This window comes from Stomoxys calcitrans, chromosome 2 (genome assembly GCF_963082655.1).
Source record: "Stomoxys calcitrans chromosome 2, idStoCalc2.1, whole genome shotgun sequence".
NCBI lineage: Eukaryota > Metazoa > Arthropoda > Insecta > Diptera > Muscidae > Stomoxys > Stomoxys calcitrans.
Window position 1 is genome coordinate 221,150,017 of NC_081553.1, and position 12,659 is coordinate 221,162,675.

General features: G+C 34.8%; 1 protein-coding gene across 1 annotated transcript in view; it reads right to left on the minus strand.

Annotated features, from left to right (window-relative positions):
- Positions 1-12,659, minus strand: part of LOC106088288 (putative transcription factor capicua) — a 75,129-nt gene that overhangs the window by 54,624 nt on the left and 7,846 nt on the right. Inside the window, exon 3 of the mRNA XM_013253723.2 lies at positions 4,322-4,378. The gene's annotated coding sequence lies outside the window, so the exon portion shown is untranslated. The remainder of the gene's footprint in view (positions 1-4,321; positions 4,379-12,659) is intronic.

The window sequence follows — 12,659 nt, forward strand, 5'->3', positions numbered from 1 at the left end:
CTGATTTCTGCTGCTCATTGTCACAGACAAAGATAAATTTTTCCTCTCAGAAAAATGGCAACCACGAACAATGATTAGAAACCTGACGTTTTCTTTTGTTTCATTTTTAAGAATCACCTAAGGGAGAAGAAAAAGAATTTAGGGGACATAAAAACTTTAGAAAAACACAAGCAAAGAAGCTAGCAAGAAAGTTAAAAAGTGTTTTGTTAAACTAATTTAAAGTTTAAAAGCAAATAACCACAATCAATTGAAAACAGGCCAAATCATATTTGTTGATTACACACAGTTTCTCTTGAAATTCTCTCTTCTCTTAATTTTCTCGTTTATTTCTTATCTTTGTACCTACTTGGTGCCTCTTAAGAGTCGATGGTTTATCTATATTCATTTACTGTTTGTGACGTAGACCTTGGTACCTCCATGGTCTACGTCACAAGACTCGCTAAAAATCATGTGCAAAAAGGACAAAATCATGTTCCACACTTGGTTTTGCCAACTCAATGGCTGTCCAATTCACCAGATGCCAATCAAATGGACTTTTCCATTTCGGCAATTTAAGAGAGCATGGTAAGGACTAAAACCTGTGCTAGTATGGATACATTGAAGAAAGCCGTTGTACGGAAATGTGCCAAAATATCGGCAGACTCTATTCATGCAGCTTGCAACCGAATAACATAAATAGTCAAGATAGAGGATAATCATATCCAGCAGAAATAAATGGAAATTTAGATTATGCCCACACTAACTCTCTTTCTCTCTCTCTTTTGTCCTTTAACTCATTCCAGTGGATTCCGTTTACGATTCGTTTTTAAGGGCAACCCTAAAATAGCTCAAAAATGTACGTATACACGATACAACACTTTAGTTGCATGTGAGAGCAAAATATCCAAACATGTCACCTTCCCACTGTGCAATATAAATGTACAAAAATCGGAACCAAACAGAATGAGCATTTAAATAAACAAGACTGAATATTGATGAAAGAACTTTAAAGCCTGTTGTGTGATTTTTTTTTGTGGTTTAGGTACTAGTAAAAATATGGCTGAAAACTTACTATTGTCAATAAGACTATAAACGCCAAATATGAATAGGTATTTATAGTTGTCAATAGGTTTTTTACATTTTATATGGGTAGGTAGGTATGCATATACTAAATGACTGCCTTCGTATTGTTTATATATGGTCATAATAATTGTGTTTTTTTATTTTTCACCATATCGATCTTTAGCGCTTTCATCGCAGTACGTTGTGTTAATTTTAATTAATGAACGGCATGGAATTGTAGTCATCAAAAGCTCGCAGATAAACAACAAACACACAATCCTAATATCACAAATAACCACCAAAAGCAAAATAGTACTTGCTATCATAAGCAGCATAATAAAAACAAAAAGTCAAGACAAAAAAAACAAAAACAATGCGCGCGACGCTTATGACACTAACAACAAACGTATTTCGTTTTGTACTCTCGTCGCGAGCTAACCATAAAATTATTATAATATACTTATAATAATCATAAATGTGCTGGAGGAACAGCTAGCAATATTGTAAATGGCACGGTAAAGGGGAAGCCGCCGTCAAACTAAAAATTCCATTTGCGGTAGTGAATGGAAATGCTTTGTTTTTGTTGTCTAAATATTAAAAATATATTTATTTCATGAAATTTTATATAAAAAGTAAAGCTCGACATTTTATTTGCAACAAAATAATTTTTTTGAAATCAAAACACAATTTTTTTTGGATTCGAAGTAATAACAAATCTTTTAAATTATTTATGGCACGAAAAAAAAAAATAATAACATCAACAATCAAGGGAAAACTTGAAATATGAAGGTGTTAATGAACATTTTACATGCCAAAGAGGAAACTGTTTTTAAAGAAAAATTTTAACAAATGATTGAAATATAACAGGCAACGTGGACGCATAACTAAAGGCCAAAACAGAATCAACGCGTTGAGCCTCGTTTTAAGCATTGCATTGACAAATGCAACTCTGCAAACAAATCCCACAAAAGCAACACCCAAAAGTTAAAAAAGCTTTTGCGGAGTTCTCCTGCTTGCTCAATTTTGGTCTAATATTGATATGCTTTAGGAATTTTATAATGGCACTGAACCATAATCTACACCAAACAGAAATTTTTCCATTCACCGATCGTCCAAACTGACCATAAACTGAAAGTAGTCCGAAATGCATTTTCGAATTTTATTTATTAAATTCAGTCGACGTAGCCATGTGCGCCCGTCTATCCTTCTGTCGGGTCACGATAGCGATCGAATGAAATTTTGCACATATAGGTACTTCTTATTGATGTAGGTCGTTCGGGATTGCAAATGGGCCATCGGTTCAGATTTTCATATACAGGCCATATAAAGTTGTACTTTGATTTGACTTCTTGAGCAACTAGAAGTGTCAATTTGTATCCATTTTGCTGAAATTTTGCAGAGAGTAACATACAAGGTAAGTATGATCCTTGGCGGCATATGTAGTACCATTTTAAACCGATCTCCTGATTTTACTTCTTGAGCACCGCCGTGTTTATCCGATTAGCAGAAATTTTGCACATAGAGTTCTGTTAAAACTTCCACAAGCTTGGCAAGTATGGTTCAGATCGGTATATAACCTGACATAGCTTCCATATAAAACCAGTAAGGAAAGGCAAGTCAGGCGGAGCCGACTATATAATACCTTACACCACCAAGTCTACATAATACTTTTAATATATACCACTTATATCCAAATTTAGTCGGACTTTAATTTTGCATACCTATTGAAATATCGAATATCTACTTCTACGATTTTCTTACGATGGTACGAAAATTGTGGCTTCTACAGCCTTAAAAGTCGAAACGCATAAAGCATTATCTAAATCTGATTTGATTTTGATGAAATTTTGCTGACGTATTGGGATGTCAACTAAAACATCTCATGAACAATTTTTTAGAGATCGGACCAAAAATGTAACTACCACAGCCTTAAAAGACGAAACGATTAAAAGATATATATGGAAATTTTACCTAAATCTGGTTCGATTTTGATGACATTTTTTGCATGTAGTGCAACGTCAAAAAAAAAAAAAACATCTCCTGCAAAATTTTGTAAGGATTGGACCAAAATTGTGGCTACTACAGCTTTAAAAGGACATACCGGATGAAATATATATATGAGAGCTATATATAAATCTGATCCGGTTCTGATAAAATTTTTCACACATACTTAGACGTCAAAAAAGCACTTCGTGCCAAATTTAATTAAGATCGGACCCAAAATGTGCCTTCTACAGCCTTAATAGGTTAAATCGGATGAAAGTTATATATGGGAGCTATATCTAAATCTGAACCGATTTAGATAAAATTTTGCACACATATTAAGACGTCACATAAAACATATCATGCTAAAATTGGTAAATATCGGACCAAAATTGTGGCTCCTAAAGCTTTAAAAGCGCATATCGGAAGAAAGATATATATGAGAGTTATATCTAAATCTGAACCGATTTCAATTTATGCACGCATATTGGGTCTTCAAAAAAACTCTTTGTGCCAAATTTTGTGAAGATCGGACGAAAATTGTGGCTCCTACAGCTTTAAAAGGACACATCGGATGAAAGATATATATGGGAGCTATTCAAAATCAATAGCGTTCGTCCTTGGAACAATAAAGAGACTTATGCAAAATTTTGTGAAAATCGGACAACAAATGCGACATGTACCTTGATTACAAGAATACATGGAAAGGCAGACAGGCGGACATAGCTAAATCGAATCACGAAGTGATCCCAAGGCAGCCGGTTGTACGTACCGGATTGACCCGATGAAGTCCTTCATCGGCAAGGGCTGCCGCCTCAGTGTACAACACACTGCTACAACAACAACAACAACGAAGTGATTCTAAGCCGATCCGTATGCTTATCGATGGGTCTAGCTCAGAGATTTTGTACGTAAAGTACACATATGGCCTTCAACTATGTTCATTTGTGTATATTTGAAGTAGAATCAAAGGTGATAGTTCCCCAAGATTCAATCCGGTCGAACTTAAGCTCCTTTTTATTCGTTTCTTTCGTTCGAGGATTTATGGGTTAACCTAGTATTGAGTTCATTCGCACGAAAATTTTCTATTTGTCGCATTCTGTTGGACGACATAACACAAACAAAAAACATACAACAACAATACGACAAAACAGGTGTTTTCGACACAGTTCTTGAGCAATAAATATCGTTTCCTCATAGAACCACCTCTGTGGAATGTCTCTGCGTTATTTTTGTCACCAAAGTAAGATCGTTAAAAATCACTTATCATTGACGCAGAAACCGAAATGAAACTTACCAGCAAATCTATTCAATTCATGGATAGATGGCAAGGTCCAAGTTGATGATAATAAATCTAAAAAAAGAAAAAAGGTACCTATTGAATTAATATTCTATACAAAAATTAAACAATGTATATAAACAAGTACATATAAATTTCAATTTTTACCACTTTAATAGGTATACTATTGTTTTAACATTTAGCAACCAGTGTGAAAGTACTGTAACTACGTACATACCTACTTTCATCCAATGAAAGCTTAGGTAAATTTTTGTTGCTATTTCCATTACCCTATTTAAAAAGGCCTATGCGCACAAGGCCCAGTTAAAATTTTCACTGGCCCTTCCTATAGGCAATAGCAACAACAATGTTAAGTTTATTTATAAAGCTAAAATAGTTTCTTCAAAACCAAAACTTTGAAGAAAAATCTTACTACAAAACGCATAATATGAACGTACTACAAATTACGTATGGATGTACTACTTCTATTTGTATATCTGTCCGGTTGTCGGCTTGTCTCTCGTTCTGAATGTACTCAAGACCAGTAGCAATAGCAACATCAGCAATAGCAAACAACAAACAACGTACTCAACATGATTTGTTGTCATAGTCTGGGCATGGTGTATCATACATACAGACAGACAGACATACAAATAAATATGTATGTACATATATATGTATATAAAATACTTAATTCCAGTATACACACGAAAAGGAATACAAATGTCCGTCGTATATGAATGTACGTACGCTGGTTTACTATCGTTAATGGCTGGTCTGCTATTGCTTGGATGCTGTTGGTTAGCTGATTCTGATGCTGCCGCTGCCGCTTCTGTCGCTGCTTGACGCTTTTATTGTTTGGTCAATGCTTTATGTGGTGTGTGCGTTGTGTTTGTATGTGCTGCTGTTGTTGGGGCTTTTATTCGGTTACTGGTTTCTTTCACATTTTTTTTTTGTTTTTTTTTTTGGTCGAGATCTCCATTCTTACTACACTGAATGTCAAAGAAGAGAACGAACGAGCGACATGCAGAAAAAAAAAACAAAATAAAAAAACCGAAAAACCAGTTATGTTCGTTCCATGACGGCTCTACACCACTACCATGATATAGCCCCTAGCAGTAATCAGCAGCAAGATGATGACTATGACTGAAGAGCAGAAGTAGTCGTCGTCACCACGCTAATAGCTACACCAACGATGTTGTAGTATTCGGAAACAAGAACTGGCTGAATCAATTGTTGTGATCTGAAACTCTTGTCTTTTGCTTCACTGTATGGATGGGACATGTGGGATGACTGCAGCTTTGCTTGAATGTTGCATGCTTGAATGGTAGTCAATGACAGCGGGTGGCTAATGCACTGCTGCCGCTGCAATCAGAAGAAATGCATGGTTATTACTAAGCAAGCGTATAGCTGGCGTTGCACTTGAAATCCTTATTAGAGTAGAGAAAAGAAGACTTTAAAAATTTTGCATTTAATTGGAATCTTACTACTGACTTTAGTGGTAGAATGACTTAGTTCACCAAATCGATGGCAAATGAAATAAGTATCGCTAATCGATAATTATTGCTGGTCACAGCTGATCTGCTAGGTATAAGCCTCTATTGTCCGATTCAAGTTAATCCCCGATGATAAAGGACCTAATTTTTATTGACGATTTCGAACCCAACAGACGAAAGGATGAAGCACAATACACTGCTATAATAACCACGTGAGTGAAGAAGGGGTTAATCATCGCTGAAAAAAAATTCCTGATGTTCTCGCCATGTTACGAATCCAGGCGGCGTTCAGAGCCGTCTATATAGGTCAATCTAATCTTTGCGCAACTATGGCATAGTTAGGCGACATAAAACACAACCCTAAATTTCTATCGAATTCGGCTATTAAAAAGGAGGTCCCTACAAATTGAAGCGGATATCACTCGTTTCTAGCTACAGCCACAGACCCATTTTAAGTTATAGCTGTCCTGCAAATTGTTAGTGGATTTGTAGACAACCAACATGGATTTGGTTTCATATAATTTTCAATGTATGGCCCAGTATACACCTCAAACGAACACATGGTGAAAAAACTCCATTCGATTGGCCAATTTGCCACACTTTTTTGCTGACAAAGTACGCATTTATCATAATTAAGCGCCATTTTGTAAAAATAAATCTATTACGTGGCACAGAAAATGATCAAAGCAATAGTTTTCTTTCAATGAAAAAAATATATATATTGAATGCTTTCAATGTCACCCTGTAACATAACGCAAAGGATATGTCAATGCATTTCTTATGGCAACCAAAATTGCGTTTGCGTTCAATAAGTAGATGGAAATTGTCGATTTATATTTCTTATCGGATTTTTACAGGATCTGGCGTAGTATGATTGCCAAGTCAATGTTGGATTTCCAGGTCTAAGCCTCCCACTAACGTGATCCAACTATCTCATTGACTTTTGGTTCTAATTCACAATATGCACTCACTTGCAATTTTTACTGAAGTAATAGCCACAATATGTCTAAGTTGTAAACCCAAAGTACATACAAGTATATGTGTATGTTAAATCTATTTGAAGTATTCTTCATTGAACCATAAAAAGATTTTATTTCCCTCTTTCTCTAAGAGAGATTTATTTTAAATAATTTTATAAATTAAGCGACCCATATTTGAGAAAATCACTTTTTGTGCGACCTTGTTCAGAAAGACCAACTTTTTAGGCGAACTTTCAAAATTCTCTACGGTAACCCTGTGACTACATGTATAAATATACCTTGTTTCCAATCAAATAACGGGACATGACAAGAGCCAAATTGAGATTCGGTAGAATTAAAAACATAACAACATGAGTAAAGTATAGCAAATTACATTATAATTAAGATTTTATTTAAACACTACGGTAACCCTGTGACTACTTATAAAAATATACCTTGTTTCCAATCAAATAACGGGACATGAGAAGAGCTAAATTGAGATTCGGTAGTAATAAAAACATAACAACATGAGTAAAGTATGGAAAATTACATAAAAATTATGATTTTTATTAAAACAAACTGACTCAAACTTTGATAAAGTCATATAGGTACCTATTCAATTTTCTAAATTTTCTCTACTATTTTTTGTATCTACTTATGTATGTTCTATGTAATCGATAAAAATTTTTCCTGTTTTTCATTTCATTTTATCGTAAATAATTAATGTGACCTCTTGGTTTTGTGTAAGTTAAAACAAATTTTGTCCATTAGTGTACTTTGCATGTATAATTTAATGATGTGTTATTGTTGCTTGTCCGTCTTCCAGTCTGTTTGTCATCTACCATGTCATTTCCCCCACCCCTCCAACCACACACACGAACCACTTCATCAGAGAATACCTTTTTCCTAAAAAAAAGTTAAGTTTTGTAAAAGTTTTTATTTTGTTGTTGTAGCTGTTGTGTTGTGTTGGGTTTCTGGTCCATGGAGTAACGTAGCGTAAAAGATTAGAGACCACGTTAAAGACAGACGACGACGACGCATTAGACAAAAACAATGCCATACAAGTTGTAGTAGTTTTTGTATTGATCGTGAATTATTAACCGAACCGGTTTGGTGGAAGTTTTTTTCTTAACTAATGTTTTTCTTTTTCATTTCTTGTCTGATCTTGGCTGGTTTGTTGCCGATGGCCGATGATGATGACGATGTTGCTGTTTTGTTTAAAGGTAACAACAACAACGGGCTCTTATTGGCTTTTGTGTACTTGTAGTAGGTACTCTTTATTGTTTTGTGTTGTTCTTATGTTGGAGAATAGTGGAAAACAAAAAAAAACAAGGCAGAAACCTCAACAAATAAAAAATAAATTCATGGTTTGGTTTGTTGTTATGTAGTAATGATGACTTTGTTGGTCTGGTCATCATTAAAAGCAATAACAAAAAAAAGAAAAACGGTTTAAAGATGCACAGTGGCACGATTGTAGTTATGGCATATAATTAAGGGTATATTGGTAGTTATGCAAATCATATATTCTAAAGATCGACATTTTTTGAAATTTATGGAGTCGAACCCTTCGATCGCCAATAAGATGTATGTGGCGAAATAATAGATTTTTGGTATTTTATTTAAATCGATAATAGCTACACACAGAAAAAAAGTTGAACGAAAATTTCAGATTTTTTCTTATTCGTAGGATTTTACCAATGAAAACGAGCTTAAGAACCAATACTTTAAAATAAAGATGCTATCATTAAATTTAATTTCCCATTTACTAATAAACGCGGCCATCTGTTTGGAATTTCGATAGCAGATTGATTCTCATGTTTATCTTTGCTCATCTTTGGCTCGAGTCTTTAAAACTAGAACAAAATTTTTTTTATTGTGCCTTATTTTCCCGATCATAGTTTTTATATTGCACAACATAGAACTTTTGGTTGGGTACAATTGGAATCTCGTTACCAATCACATGATGATGATGACAATGACATAGCTATGTTTAACTTATCTGTATAAAGTTCCAGTATATATCCCATTGTTCGACTAGGATAACCCGCGAATGTCGTAAAGAGTTGCATGATGCTTCAAAGCGTCCATAAACTAGAGCTTGCAAATTTAGACGGAGGATGCTACTGACTTTTCATCTGGCTCTATTTAGTTGGCTGTCACAGACTGTTTGTTCTATTCGCCGGTATAGATTTCTAGGCAACTTGATATTCTACGCAACTACCCCAATTTCTGCTATAAACATTTAGATGGCAAATTAATTTTCCCCAGTTTTTATACCCTCCACCATAGCATGGGGCTATACTTACTTCGCTTCCGTTTGTAGCACCTCGAAATATTGATCTTAGATTCCATAAAGCATGTATAAATATTCTTGGCCGTTTTGACATTTTAATTCGATCTAGACATGTCCGTCCGACGCTTGAAATTTTGGACAAATACTTCCTATTAGTGTAGATCGGTTAGGATTGTAAATGTAAACATCGGTCCATATTAAGATATAGCTCCCATATAAACCTATCTAGCGCAATTCTTATCCGATTTAACTGAAATTTTGCAGTGACTTCTCCTACGTCGGATACCAACCTCAGGCATGACTTAGAACACCTCTTAACTTACAGGGCTGTCAGAAGCGGCTTTTGATTCTAGACAAACATGGCAAGTATCGCATAAAAGCACTTTTCCCTGCTCGTATTTAATGAGAAGGATAACCGTGTTTTGTTTTTCGACAATTACCATGTTTTATTTATGGCATTCTGATCATTTACGTGCTAAACCCTGTTCTTTTTTTTGCATATTTTACCATACAAAAATAAACCCATTTTTTGCTGAATTTATTTCTAAATCCCAAATAAATGTGGTTCCATGACACAATAGCCTACAAAAATACCTAAAAATGCAACTGTTAATAGCCTGTTTGCGGATACAATAGTACAGACGAACAAACAACAATAGCTCTAAATCCAATCTCGGTTTGGCCATGCCTATGGCATCCCTATGGGATTGCCATTGGGAGGTTTTGTCGACTTCCCCTGATCTACTACTAATTTGTCTTTGCAAATATGTTGTGATTTTCTTTATTTCAATCACATACATAAGCTCAAAATGTTATTAACATAGAAAATTGTGTTGTGTTTAATAAAAAATAAATGATTGTTCCATCGGAGGAGCCCAACATACCTCGAGGCACAAAGGTAATATATTTATAATTAGGTACCGTAAACAGCTGAGTACAATTTTTTCTCGCGAAGTGCACTAACAGTCAACGAGTTTTGGTTGTGTGTGTGTATTATAGTTAAAAACCATGCCACACAAGCAATGAAAATGGCGCGAACTAGTAATATACTCTAAGTCAGAGTTGCCCTGCCATTACCTGTAAATGAATATATCTTACAGTGCGTAGGTTACTTAAATTTCATCAAATCAGCAAAATATATTAACGGTCCAAACGTATTATAATTTAAGATTTATATTAAATTGGTTTTCTTCGATTTAGCCATGTCCGTCCGTCCGTCTGTCGAAATCACGATAGCAGTCGACCGCGTATATTTAATATTGATGTAGGTCGTTGGGGATCGCAAATAGGCCATATCGTTCAGATTTATATATAGCTCCCATATAAACCGATCTCCGGATTTGATTTCTTGAGCGCCTAAAGCCACAATTTTTCGTCCGATTTGGCTGAAATTTTGCACAGAGTGCTCTGTTATGACTCCCAACAACTGTGCCAAGTTCGGTCCAAATCAGTCTATAACCTGATATTGCTCCCATGTAAACCGGTTTCTAGACGAAGGTATACTCCTGACTTGACCCCGAATGACTTCTTTTTATTCCCGTACGTAAAAAAACAAAATGTGAGGTCTATGTTTTTCGATACCTAAAATACGATAAATATTTGTTTTTGTGTTCTCTAATCCCGAATTAATAGGGTCCTAGATATGAGAATTTTGCCCCTGTTTCTTAGTGGAATGTTCATGGGAAAAATTGGCATTTTTTACATGTCTTCGCCGAATATTGTCTAGACCAAGCCATTTTTGGACCTTGCTGCCACATAGACCGATCTCAGGAATTAAGGTCATGGTTCCATAAAAATTGCATTTAGGAGCCGATTTTACAGAAATTCAAACCGCATTAGAATTCCATATATCTTGTCATATGCACTGATTTACCGATTTAAGGTTTTGGACCCTTATTTATCATTCGTTTTAGCCTAGATTTGATAAATTTTATTTTATCAGACCTTAATGGCGCATTAACTATGCATGTTAAAAGTGAGCTGTAGTTGAGCCCTCGACATCTCGCCGTTCTTGCGATTTAAAGTCTTCCGCCCCTAATATATATTTTTTGCCTGATTTGGTCCTAATCCGACAACTGTTTCTCAAAACCGATTTCATGAATAAACTACTTGAGTAAAAAAAGCGAATTTTTATCACATTTCTAGAAAATGTGCGAAAAATGCGTACATACATATAAAGAGTTTTCCAATAGGGGCTTGACAACCTTGAAAGCAATTTGTGGGCGTATTCTTACTCTAATTATCGAACTGTCATTTTAAATTTATTCAGTAAACTCATCATTGTTAAGTACACAAACAAGCAACGTCTACAAATCATAAAATGTTACTACCGAAATTCGGAATCGGTGACCGCTACTTTCATAGCGTTAACTCCAATTTAGTTTTTTACTTGCTGCCACATGTCATGTCAATAGGCAAAATGTGCGTTATTGGTTAGGTGAAAACCCACATGTGCTTCACGAATCAATACTTCATCCACAAAAAAAAACAGTTTGGTGCGGTTTGAATGCCGACAGCGTCATTGGGCCATACTTCTTCGTTGATGAAGCCAATCGTCACATGAAGGTGAATGGGTAAGGCCACCGTAATTTTCTGTAATCCGTTTTTTTACTAAACGTTCTTGGAGAATTTCACTTCTGGTCTATGTAGATAAAAAAAGCAATAACACTATTGCTTATGACACGCTTAACATGCATACGCTTTTTAGGTTGGGGATAACTCACATTTTATATTATTGACTGACTTAACATGCATACGCATTTTTTAGGTCTAACCTTTTTTTTTACAAAACAGAACAAACACACACATGCACAAATTTAAAATCAGAGCTTAAATATTGTGCACAATAAAAATAAGCAGGTAAGTTTGTAATTAAAATAGTATTAGATATCTCGTCTGTTTATTGTTTTCATACTTTTCATCAGCATATAATACAGCACACTAGAACCGAGACGAACAAATTATATTCTACGTTACTTTCACTGATTAGGCCATAGTATTTATAATACACCTATACCCAGTTCTCTAGCACGCTTAGCTGTAGACAGACAGACTATAGACAAACTCACAATGGTATAACCATATTCTCATATAAAGAAAAAACAAAAATAAAATAATGAAAAATTTCAACCGGTCAAATGAGAACATGAAAAATCCATAAGTTTCATTGTTGGGGTATATTCATTTTTATGAATAGCTAATCATGTGTATGTATGTGTTTAGAGATAGGGCCTGTAGCTGCAACGAGAATAAACTTCAGTTTTTCCATATAGGTGGTACTTATTTAGTAGTGATTCATTCCATTCGACTTTCTGTTATTACCTATTTTGTTTTTTTTTACTTCTATGACTAGAGCAGGAGAATTATTGAATTCATTGTTATTTAAAACTGAAATGCTGTTGTGAATAAGATATACAACAATGTAGGTACCTATCATGTATCTTTTTAATGGCTAATTTTCATCTAATGCGTTTTTAGACTAAAAATCAAGACATAGAGGGAGGGAGAGAGATTTTAAAGCAATGAGATGTTTTATATGGTTCTTGGAAGCCTTGAATAGGCTTTCTCATTTTTTTTTTCTTAGTTTTAAGATTTTCAAATCTTCAAAT